The sequence below is a fragment of the Chelonia mydas genome, chromosome 4, assembly GCF_015237465.2.
Source record: "Chelonia mydas isolate rCheMyd1 chromosome 4, rCheMyd1.pri.v2, whole genome shotgun sequence".
Lineage (NCBI taxonomy): Eukaryota > Metazoa > Chordata > Testudines > Cheloniidae > Chelonia > Chelonia mydas.
The window spans coordinates 9,042,925-9,055,914 of record NC_057852.1 but is presented as its reverse complement, the minus strand read 5'-3'; the positions used below and the strand labels follow the sequence as shown (position 1 = coordinate 9,055,914).

The following is a 12,990-nucleotide window of genomic DNA, read 5'->3' as shown; positions in this document are numbered from 1 at the left end:
TCTGAACTGACTTTAACGATCCTAGTGCAGCCTCTGATGCAGGCCAGAGCAGAATCCCATGACTCTCTCGGCAGGTAGGCCCAGATCCACAAAGGCTCCTAATGTTTGTTTAAATCAAGGGAATTTAGGAGCCTAATTACTTCTGTGGATCTGGGCCATAATACATACCCAGCTGACGTGCTGTCCAGTCCCAGCTCCCTGCTGCTCCAGTTATTGCCAGCCTGTCCTCTGGAAACCTCCTGCTTCCAGCAGGCCAAGTAACCAAAGTAACCTCTGGGGTAGGGTGAGACAATGGAAAATGGAGAGCATGCACTCGGGACAAAGGGGCCTTGTTAGGGCACTGTGGAGGGGAGATGTACTACAAAGGGTTAAGCTTCTGATGAACGTTTATATGTCACCATTCCTGTATGTCAGTAGAGAAGAAGGACGGACCAGTGGTTAGGGAGCTAGCCTGGAACTTGAGAGATGTCAGACCAATTCTCTGCTTGATCACAGGCTTTCTGTGTGAACGTGGGCAAGTCACTCAGGGCCAGGTTTGTAAAGGTATTTAGGTGCCTAAAACTGCCAGTAGGCACCTAGTGGGGTTCTCAAAAGCACCTAGGCACCTAACTCCTTTTGCTTTCAAAAGGGACTTCCATTTGACTATGTTTCAGTGGCTTAGCCAAAGTAATTCTGCTGAAATGGAGGGAGAATTAATCCGTGCCAGATACGGAACTGGTACAAATTACTTCCCCCTGGAACAAAGGGGAGCTGGGTGCCTGATTCTGATTCGGAGTCACAATCTGGACCCAGATCGGCTGCTAAGGCAGCACAGATTCATGCTGCCCTTTATTCCGGGCTTGTGGAAAAGCTACAATTTAGCCCTATGCTATTAGCTGGAATTAATTTTCAGTGTAGTGGATTAAACAATGAATTAAAAGAATTTAATTTACAGTATGCAAGAAATAAGGTCAATTAAAATGTACTCTGTTAATTGTAGCAGCTGTTGGTGGAGCTGTGTGATGTTTGAACACTCTGCCACTATGGAAAGTGAATGAATGCATCGTAATTAGATTAGAGATTAGCTTTGTGCTTTAGTTAGTCAAGCAAATTTGGAAATAAAACTACAATTTTACCTCTATTAATAACTGCTAATTGCCTGAGAGGTGGTGTTTTAAAGAAATGGGGCCACCAGATCATCGGCTTTAGTCTTTCTGTGCAGGTCGTGGATGGACTGTAAAGGTGTCTTTAATATAGCTGGGCAGGAAATGGCTTCACTAGTCCTCAAATATTTTTGAGTTCAAATTTTATTCCCATCTCAAATTGGGCTGGAAAGTTGAAATTTCAGTTTTTGCAAAAGCAAAAAACCAACATTGTTTCTGGTCTATTGAAACATTTCACTTTAAAAATTATTTCATTTTGATTCATCCTTTTTTTTTTTAAAGCCTTTTTTGTCTCATTAGCTTAAATTTTGAAATGAAAACTTGCTTAGAATCCGAGAACTGGAATTATTCACTTTGAATCATTTCGTTGTGACAATTCTGAAACTTTTCCCAACCTTCCTATTTTGAGTCTGGAGATTTGTCAAAACGGACCTCGATCCATGAATTCTCAGTTGTGATAAATCCGCATTGTTGCCCGGGGAAGGGGGACGCGGGGGGAGAATTTGTGAAAACATTCCTGACCAGCTCTAATCCTTGTCACCTTTACTCCACCCCCATGCCCCAATTCTCTCCCCCACCCCCATATTTTCTGATCCCGGAGAGCAAGTTGCAATGTACAGTAGCCCTAAGGCTACTCTGAGCTATGCAGCTGCTTATGGCATTCCAGCAGCTGGCAACTGCTGAGTGGAGACAATGGCCACACCCGCTTTTGGTCAATCACTCCCCTTATACCAGTGGCCACTACTGTCCCTATACCATCCAGCAATTTCCCCACACATGGGGAATCCTCAGGCAGCTGATTCTACCAGCATCATGGCTGTTTTGAGTTGAGGGACTGGCCAAATGTTTGTGAAAGAAGGATTGCAAATATCACCATCCGAAAATATCCCAATCCATGCGGTAGGCAGAAAACAGACACTGAGTTTTTTATAAAGCCCCCAGTAAAAGGAGCCCATGGTAAGAATTCTACTGTTGTAGGTCAGTTGGAGCATGTTTCATTAACTCTCCCACTCTGCCTCGAGTGTGTGTGGAGATCATTCAGCACCTCCTCGGAGGTGGTCAGCCCTGAGAATGTGCCACTTATCAAGGAAGACAAGAGAAGTCAAAGCTGACATAGGGTTCTGTTCCCTTGTCCGTGCTGAGTGTGAACTTCCCAACAGAAGTACCCTTTCTGGGAAAGACAAGTAGAGGAAAGGGGTTCTGCCCAGTTGGATTAAATTCTTATCAGCTGTGTATTCTCTGCCTATAGCTCTGTCCAGAGTTGCTGCGTAAAAAAAATATTTCACAGCCTTAAAAGTAAATCGCAGTGTCCAAAACAAAGCTTTCTGCAGCTCTGATAGTGGGAGGAGAGCATATGCAAGCAGTGTGCTGGGAACAAAGCATTATCAAAGCAACACTTCTTCACTGCCAGCCACGGCAACTCTTTGTTCTGTCTGAAACTGGCACCGGCTGAAACTGACCCCAGATTTTTTAAGAAGTAAAAATAAACCTTTATTTCACAGTGTTGTTTTTGAGCCCAGGCGGGATATTCCAGTAGTTGTGGTATTAGGCTGGGGTTTGAGAAACAGGGCTTCAGTCCCCTACTCTACTGTCCATTACCTGTGCATGGGCAAGAGCCAGACTTCCAAAGCTATTTAGTCAAAGCCAATGGGAATTAGGCACCTAACCTGCTTAGGCATTTAGGGGCATTTACAAAAGTGCCTGTCTGAATCTTTAGATGCCTAAACAGCTTTGAAAATGGGGCATTACTCTCACTGTGCCGCAGTTCCCCATCTGTACCATGGGGGTAATAGCACTGCCCATCCTCCCAGAGGTGTGGGGAGGGTGAATGGATTACAGATTGTGAGGTGCTCAGACACTATGGTTATTGGGCCATATAAGTACCTTTCTTTGTTCCATAGTGTGAGATCCCTTGTATTTTTGTCACGCTTTGTACTGAGCTTCCATTTATAAAGGGTTAATAAATGATTGATTTCTATTATACACGTTACAGGCATGAGCAATGTGTTTTACCAATGGTTATAAATACATCAGTAGAAGAAGATGTCAGAGATGGTCATAAGCAACCTGCTGACCTGTTGGATTCCGTAACAGCTGAGTAAGCATTTGTTAAAACATCTATTACTCATTTATTGACCCATTATAAACACATTGGAACATAGCCACGGCTCCTTGCTGGGGGCTTGTGGAAAAGCCACAAGTGAGCCCATTGTTTTTTTGAGCCCATGTGAACAGGAATCAGCCTTACCAGTGGGACGTCATCCTGATCCCTCTGAGCTGGAGAGATTCAACTTGCCTTTGACTTGTCCAACAAAATCATGGTCTATCCTGTTTTAGTTCTTTCCCCACCCCAGGATATATCGGCACCAATTGCATCGGCTTTCCTTAGATTTGTAATAGGGAAGCCCAATACGACCTTAACTACCATGGGGCAGATAATCCCTGCTGTAAATGGAAATCTCCAGCGTGTACCAGCACTAGTTTTAATTGCTGCCACAGTTTCAGAGTGAGCAAAGGCAGGCCTCTGCTGAATCAGCTGCATCAGTCAGGTATACAAAGGACCTGTATCTCTTGAATTGCTGAATACTGAGGTGGCCATCAGCTCTTAGCGCTGGTGTTAGGTGTTGATTTCGCTAAAGTCACGACTTTAACAGGCAGCGGCAGTGTTAAATGGATTGATTTATAGCTACAACCGCCACTTTGAATGCCAGTCCCGTCAGAATATCTATTTTCCTGTTTTGCCACATCCCACTTCGTTATTAATGCAGTAAAAATCATTTAAATGCAAATGCATGCCTAAAAATTCAAAATTAATTATAGCTTCTGCAGGCTACATGGAAAATTAATAATGCATGGACTTGGCTTTTTCTTTAGACTTTACAAGCTGAAAGGAGAAAATAATTTAATAACACTAAAATACACAGCTAAATGTTTGCTTTTTTTTTTTTTTTTTTTTTTTGGTAATCTGCTGCTGAAAATGTGGGCATCAAAAATTGCTTTTAGGGTCCAATTGCTTTAAATCTAAAACAGAATACTTAACACAGAAGCAACAAACTGATAGGACCTGCTACACGAAAAGCAGAATGTTATTTTCTGCTACTTATAACAGTTGACCTTCATCAGGTTAATTCATAGTAAATGTTTCCAATGTGTTCATTATTCTTTAGCTGCGAATGAACAATTTTCAATCTTAAGTATTTTTTCGTCTTCCTTGCTAACAAAGCATGAAAACTTTTTTTCAAATAAATCAATAGACTCTAGAGCTAAACGAACTACCTGATTTTTTCTGAATTTGTGGGGTCCTGGTTGGACTCGAGCATGAAGATTCATAGATTTGAAGGCCAGAAGGGATCATTGTGATCATCAGGTCTGACCTCCTGTGTAACACAGGCCATAGAACTTCCCCAAAATAATTCCGGCACTATAACTTTTAGAAAAAGATCCAATCTTGATTGAAAAATTGCCAGTGAGGAGTCTCCACCATGACCCTTGTAAACTGTTGCAATGGTTAATTACTGTCAGCGTTAAAACTGTCGCCTTGTTTCCAGTCTGAATTTGTCTAGCTTCAACTTCCAGCCATTGGATCATGTTAGATCTTTCTTTTCTTACTGAAGAGCCCACTGTCAAGCATTTGTTCCTCACGTAGGTCTGTGTATATATAATTGTCACCCCTTCCTTCTCTTTTTTGAAGCTTAATAGACAGACTCAAGGAGCCCAATCTCTATAAGGCAGGTTTTCTAATCCTTTAATCATTCTCTTGGCTCTTCTCTGAGCCCTCTTCAATTTATCAACATCCTTCCTGAGGGTGATGCAAGTTCATGGCTGCCCACATGTTCCAGGATAATGGGCGGATTAACCATTTACAATTAATTGCCAACTGCACAATGACCTAGAGTTGTAACAGCTGCTGTCACGGCTAACCTACGTCAGCTCCTGCTGCTACACTCTGATCTGTACAGATGGACACGTGTACCTGTACAGAGCCCCAGTGACTTCACTAGGGCAGGACTGGCACTAAAAGGGTATCTTTGTTCCTTTGCTCACAAAACATGCCCATCCCAAGCTCAGCAGGAATTGGCAGGAGGATCCCCCATGCCATAAATTGGGGGAGTGGCAGTAGACTCATCAGTCCAAAGTTTTTAAGAGGTGCATGCACATGAGATGCCCAAGCCCCTTCTGTGCCTATAAAAATGCAAAGCCTCCCACTGGTGGCTGCTTATGGCTAGACATGCAGGGCCCTATGTGTGCAGATTTGGCATTTAGCAAGTGTTCAGGCCCATATGTGAAAGGAAGGGTGGTTGGGGAAATACAGTACCTGCTGGAGATGTGGGTTCTGATCCCTCTTCTATTCCAGACATCCTGTGTGATGTGCGGCATGTCCCTTATACCCAGATCTTCCAAGGTGTTTAGGTCCCTAACTTCCATTGGTAGCAATGATTTCAATTGGTATCAATAGACTCTGAGCCTCAGCTCTCCACCTGTACAGTGGGGATCATAACGCTGCGTTATCTCATGGGGATTTTATGAGGGTAAATACACTGAAGATTGTGAGGTGCTAGGGGGCCAGAGAAGTATCATAGATACTTTTTGCAGCCCTTTCTGGTTTAAAAAGTAACTATGGCTAGCATGTTTATTGTAAGCGTTCCTTCCTGGTCCCATGTTGTGTTGATACAACGCTATTTTATGTATCTGCCTACTGCGTGGATTGAATTGACCAGTCCCCCGTTCTCTGTCACCTATCACCATCCCAGTACTGCCGACCCAAAGAAAAACTATGAAACAAGGCCCTCAGAATAATGAGATTACAAAAAAAGAGTCTCATCTTTTTGAGCCAAATAGTACATTTTGCTGCCAGGTCCCTTCCGGTTTGCGAGCCTTTAAGGGGTGCTTGGGTCGCATTTCTCCATAACCAAGTGGGCTAGAAAATTACTGAAAGAAGACAAGTGAGATGCTCTCGTCATCCATGACTGTAGGAATTTGGATTTTCAGAAAAACACTAACCGCCGTATGACACCAAATATTGACTTGACTGCACCGCTACAGCCATCCTCACAATCAGCTCAGTGACTGTGCGTGCGCGTGTGTAGTCTGTGCTTGGAAGGCTGAAAATAATAAGGGGTGGGAGGGGAGGCAAGTGCCATTTTCCCTTCCTGTTTTCTGACCAGCTCTGCCTGTGATTAACAGCAGCAGTAGCCAGGAGCTGACTCTGCAGCTCAAGATCTCCAAGCCAGAGGAACTAGCCTGCTCCCAGCATAGTTCAGGCCAGAACTGAATCTGACACCAAAGGAAACGGCGGGCAGTCTGCAGTTTGCTGATACTGCTCAAGTGGTCGCCATGTCCCTCCTCCAGCGACGTAACTCCCTCCTCCGTCACCCACCCTACCCAGGAGGGGTGGTCACCCAGTGCAGATCCATGTTGCTGCATAGCGCCACCCACGGGTCCAATGCAGAAGCAACAATCTATCATCCACCACCCTCTAGGGTTTGTTGCCCACGTTGCTGCTGCTGTTTTCCCCTTCCTCCTTCACTAGCACTGCTGCTTGCTGGCACTGACGGTGCCGCAGGCTCCTCCTTGTTCCCTAACAATAACAGCTGTGTGGTAGGTGACCCTCTTCCCTGTCAGCGGCAGCTCTTTATATATCACAATGGCAGGTGCACATTCAGCTGCAAGACCATATGCCCCCCTGTCATGTGTAGAGGTGAGTTCATACTGTAGTTCTTCCTAGTCACTAATCTACCCTGGCCTTTGTATCTGATCGCACTGCAGTATGCCACGCTGTCATTCAGGGGTTGAAACATACACAAAGTGTCGCCAGGCATGAAGCATTTCCATTGCTGAAACATCCATGCTTAATGCCCCGTGTCTTTCCTTCTTATCTCACGGCTTTCCATGTTGACGTATTTATTATAGGCCCAAATTTCCAACTGATCGCACACAAGCAGACTCCAGCACCCACTGTCTTCTGTTTTAGAATCAGCACTCGACTCCTGCACGAGCAATGGCGGGATGACAGCATTTGTTGGAGGAGGCCAGTGATTTTTGAAACGTTCTCCCCATCTCAGCCTGCTTCCTGCTGCTCTCATCCTCAAAGCCCTTATATAACAGGGTGGAACGCAGGTCTCTTGAGTGCTAGTCTAATGCCCTATCCACGGGATAAAAGCTATGCAAAGCGTGTCCTTTACATTCAGGAGTCAAAGGATTATGTGGTAGACAGTGATTGACTCAGCATGAGTGCACGAGAAGGACATGTAAATTGGGAAGAGTGTAGGAGGTGAAACTAGAATGACCAAGCAACTAAAAAGTACAGGGAATTTTTCAAGACGTTTCAGGGCAATTTTACAGAGTTGAATTGTTGCTGTCAACTATCCACTGCCTGAGGCTATGGACTGTACCGTGTTTGTTGCTGAAGACTGCAAAGTCCATTTTTCTTCCTTTAAAGATGGGTGCTGATAGTTTTATCTTGTCACCAGGAGATATTTCTCCATGCCTTTCTGTGGAAAATGTGTGCTCACACATGCCATTAACTGGTCCTCTTGCTCTGCCCAGACAGCATTATATAACAACTGGAGTTTAATGTTCCCATTGCTGGATTGTAACTCTAAAGAAATCATACTCATTGCTCTGGTCAAAGGGCCACAGTTAACACTTTGGGGTAGATACTCTGTCCTGTTTCACTCCCTTTGTACTGCTCAGGCTAAAGATCACAGCAACATTATATACCAGGCCACGAAGCCATCAGCTCTTAGGAAACTCCAGCTAGTACAAAACTCAGCAGCATGTCTCCTCAGCAACATGGGCTACCATGAGCAACTCATGCATGTCCTCTGCTCCCTATGCTGGCTTCCTATGGAATATTGAATCAAGTTTGAGGTCTTGGTCCTTATCATCAGGACAATCCATCATATGGGCCCGGCATATCTAAAAGAGCCTAAAGAGGGATGAAGATTGGTCAACAACTCCACACCTCTGGCACAATGGAAGTTTCTACCACAAGGGTAAAGCTTGTCTGTATAGGAGTCAGACATTTCTCAGGGGCCAGTCCATGATTATGGACTGAACTGCACCAGGAGCTGAGGAACATCTCAAACCTCACCACCTTCCACTCCAAGTGCAAGGGGCATTTCTTTCACCCGCCTTCTCCAACATAAACACATAACAGCATGTACATCTAAAAATGAGCACAGAAGCCCTTCCAAACCAGAACCCTCTGCTGCACATGAAATTCTCCCCTTGGGGAAAGGATGGGAGCGAGAATGCATGGCACATGACAGGCATTGACCATGTCGCTTAGATGCATTGGTGGAAGGCCCTCAGATACTCCTGGGATGAGAGTGGGATAAGAACCTGAATAGAACAGCAGAGAGGACACAGCAGGTGCTCGGATCACTCACGTTGGATCTGCTTCTGGGGCAGGCCAGATTCAAACACTCGCAGGGTGCATCTCAGCGACTACACTTCCATTCTGTTATCTAATACAAAATTTCTTAACACAGTTGCCCATGGTGTAGCATGATGAGTGCAACTGGAGAAAGAGAGACAGGTTTCATAAGGGAACTAGTGTGGTGTGAGGCCAGGCGCTCAGCAATGCAAATGGGGCTCCAGCTGCTTGCCCTCAGCCTCGGCGTGTAATTGACCTCTCAGCCTATGGAATGAAGATCTCTCTCCTACAACGCTGCCTGTATTGCTAATGAAACACATGGAAATCATACGTTACAGCTTCCAGGGTTGGACACTATTGGCGTAGACTCGGGCTACGTTTATACTTGGAGCTAGGGGTGGGGTCCCCAGTTTGAGCAGATGTACTTGTGCTAGCTGTCATTGAGCTGGTGTGCTCAAAATAACCGCACTAGCACGGGTAGTGGTGAGCGGCAGCATGGGCTAATTGCCCTGAGCATGTACCTGCAATGTCCACATGGGTACACACTTGGGTCAGCTAGCCCGTGTCGCCACTACCTGCTGTACCCCCGCTATGTTACTAGTGTTAATATTTTGTCATTTCAGTGGCAAAAGTCTGGTGCAGACTGTCGTGTCAAGCAAATATTCTTATTTCCTTTTCTCCTTGTTCCACAGCCGGGCTTTATCGTGGCTTCTTTCATGGGTGGTTGTGCTTCACTTACTGTTTGCTGCCATATGTCTTATGCGTAGAGCTGGGCACCTTTTTTAAGGTGAAGAAGGTAGATTCGGCAAAACCAAAATGTTCTGTGAATTTGTGCCTGTTTTACCAAATAGTCTGTGTTGCGGGAGGGCGGGTTTTTTTGTTGTTTGTTTTTTAATCGAAACACCTTCGTACCTTCAATTTTTTAAAAAAAAATTAAAGAAAGTTTAGAAATTTGAAATTGAAACAAAATATGTCATTTAGGGTTGACTGAAACATTTAAAGAAATATTTCATTGAATTTGAAATAATTTTTTTGCAGTTGTTCAAGTCAACAAAAATTTTGAAAACTTTCATTTGCGGGCCAACCCTAATTAATTTTGCCCCACTTTTTCAGAATTGCCGCCAACCGACAAATCAGTGACTTTGTCTTAGCGGAATGAATCCCTAGGCTTTTTCTCAAAATGAAAGTGGAAAGAAGAAATCTCCAGTCATTTCAGCTGCTTTCTGTGAGCATTCGCGGCTCCATGAAGCAGTGATGCTCAAACTTCCGTTCAGCAGAGGACTCGATTGTCAGGATGATGATATCTTTATCTACTCCTGGTGACTCTGAAGTGTTCTTGAGAATTCTCAGATGCTCCATTCCAACCAGTAGAAATGGCATTCATGACCTCTGCTGTTTTAAGGGTTGAGGATGTGAATACCAACATTCGCTCAGCATTCACTTGTCATGGAAAGACCTTGACAAGTTTAGTTGTCAGATAAGCTGTGTGTCACCACAATTTATATACACCATTGAATCAGCTACATTCCAGTCATGGGAGTTTCATAACAGCATAATGCCAGTGATTTATAGGTATTAGATCTACGCCCGAGTTAGATGAAGTACATTAGTCAGGTATAGGTGCAGTGTATTTTGTGGGAAAGTCCTGTTCTATTTCTCAGCTGGTGCATCGCAATCTGTGATCATATGATGGGATGTTTATGAATTGCTCCTATTGCAGCATTCCCAAGAACATCCTATGTTTCTAAGGTTTTTAAAAACATGCTGTTGATGATTGATTATAGTAATTTTATTGTTCATATTGTTCTATTCATATCACAGCAGGTGCTGCATGTAATTATTAAGCATCTTTGTTATTAGAGATGCATGGGTAGTAAAATATAATCAGAAGCAAACAATTTAACTGATAATAAAATTAGCAGTTCATGGAAAGTCAGTCTGTTAAATTATCTGGTTTTTAGATGGTTTATTGCTTGAAGGAGTAACTGTTGAAGGGCTGGATTCAAGGGAAAATGCCAAATTGCACAGAGGGAGGCATATTTACTATACCTTTACTTTTTCTATGGTATACATAAGATTTCTTCCTTAATGCGGTGTAACGCATTAGCGCCCAATCATATACTTTATGACCGGATGAAGTAAAGCACTGAAAGAACTTTTCTTACCTTTTTATGAAATGGTACAAAATGATAATGTTGTGATAGGGAACTCCTCAATTACATAGTGCCTGGAAAATTCACAACACTTACCTTTGATCTGTCAAAGCACACCAGGGGGCTTTTACCAGGAAGCGCCCATTAAAGTCAATTGGAGTCATGCAGCTATAATACCATTGAGAGCCTTTAAAATTTTATATGAACCTTTGCAAATGTCACTAGTTCCTATGGTTTTAGGCTGACTCATTCTGTGGCCTCTTTAATCCAAAAGCACACACAAACGAATCCATGGCATTGCACTGCTGGGAAGGTATGGTGCCTTCCTGCATAACAGATTCCTTTGGATACAGCTTCTTGCTGTATTCTACCTGCTTTGAAATGGGATCTGTCCACATTTTGTTAAATGAGTTGTGTCTTTGTCTATCATCTCCACAGCTCCATTAAATACATGTTGGTGTTGTTGTTGTTGCCAGAGACAAAGTAAGTGAGGTAATAACTTTTCTTGGAGCAACTTCTGTTGTTGGAATGGACAAGCTTTCAGGTTTCACAGAGCTGGAAAAGGTAACTACAGCATCTAAGCTAAATACAAGGTGGGACGTATCGGTAGGTGTAGGGTGTTCATGCAGCTGTAGCTGCATTTAAGCATTAGGCAGTAAGGTGTGTTACAAATCATTGCAATAAAACCAATGTCTCTGTTAAGCCTGTGGTTTTTAATGTCCAGCGGAGCTATAAATTTGAGCTCCCAGGTTCATCTTTTGAAGGTGTTGTGCAGGTTTGCTGCGAGGACAAGAGGTCGGATATGCAGTGATTGTTCTGTGAAAACGATGGGAGTTTTGTGATCTTTTACCATTTTTCTGTTTGAGTTCATCTGAGAGCATAGTGATTGTCCGGTTTCACCCACATAGTTGTTGTTGATCATTTGATGCACTGGATGAGGGACACCACATGTGGTGATAGTCATGTGTAGGACCCAGGGATTGTGAAAGCTGTGTTGTGGGTGATACAGATCATTACAAAAGAGGAGATATGTCTGCAGTTTTTTTCATCTGTTGTTCTGGCAGGGTCTAGTGCCACTTTGAGGTGGAGAGTCCTGGTCTGTGGGGAGCTTGCTTCTGATGGAGAGGTTGTGGGTTGTTTGAAGGCCAGAAGAGGGGGTTCAGGAAAGATTTATTTCAGGATGTGGTCCCTACTGAGTATGGGTTGTAACTGTTTGTTTGATGAAGCCCCATATGGGTTCTAGTGTGGGGTGGTAAGTGACAACTAGGCATGTGCAGTCAGGGTTTATTCTGTATTGAAGTAGGTTCTTCCAGGGTGTTTGGGTGAATGCGAACACTTACCCCTCCATCACCTGAGGCTACGGCACTGCATCTACCTCTGCTTCTAATGGGTGTGTTACATGAGATCTTTAGCCTTCTCAGTGTTGATGAGAATGAGACAGAAACTGTAAAACCTAGAGCTAAGACTGAAAGTCCAGCTCTATAGAACCAGACTGTGACTCAGGAGACCATGAGTTCTATTCCCAGCTTACCCTCTGGCCTGCTGGGTGACCTTCGACAATTCAGTTCACTGCCCCGTGCCTCAGTTTCCCCATAGGTAAAATGGGGATAATGTGCTGACCTCTTTATAAAGTATTTTGAGATCTACTGATGAAAATTGCTATATAAGAACTAGGTATTATTTCCGCACTATATCACTCTTTGTTTGGTGTGTCTGTGGGTTGTTTGTTTGACTGTTTGCTCTCTGTGTACAGGTTATGTAGCTATTTGAAGTCTCTGAGAGATTAACTGGTCTCTGGTAGTGAGGGCCGAGCTGAGCAAAGCAGGGATAAAAAGTCATTTGCTAGGTGAACTCGAAAGTTCAGACCGAGGCAGCTAACATGAGAGTTTCAGAGGGAGTTGAGAGAGGGAGCGTGAGAGGCTTTCCTTCTAGGTTCAGCTTGTTGTACAATTTTGAGATGCCCAGCGATGGGACAGTGGTGATGACCTGCAATGGATGTGCCATGTTTTCTTTCCTGCGTGACGCTGGAAGGGGACTTCCTAAGTGTGAAGTGAAAGCTGCTGGAGGAGTGTCTGTACTAGAGAAGAAAATTCCTGGATTGGAAGGGCAAGCAGAGATACTACTGAAAATCAGAGAAGCTGAGGAATTCCTAGACACCCAGGTTCAGGAAACATCAGTACCCCAGGTTCAAGGAATGAAGGAGCTGGCCACCAAGGAGTCATAGAGGAATCCTGACAGTTTGTAACCACCAGAGGCAAGAGGCCACACCGCTGGAGATAGACTATGAGGGGCAGGCTGTGGCCACCAGAAAGGAGAG

The 12,990-nt window shown here is 44.0% G+C and overlaps 1 protein-coding gene across 4 annotated transcripts in view; it reads left to right on the top strand.

The window, feature by feature from the left end:
- TECRL (trans-2,3-enoyl-CoA reductase like) overlaps nucleotides 1–12,990 on the top strand; it is a 116,443-nt gene that overhangs the window by 38,727 nt on the left and 64,726 nt on the right. The window lies entirely within an intron of this gene.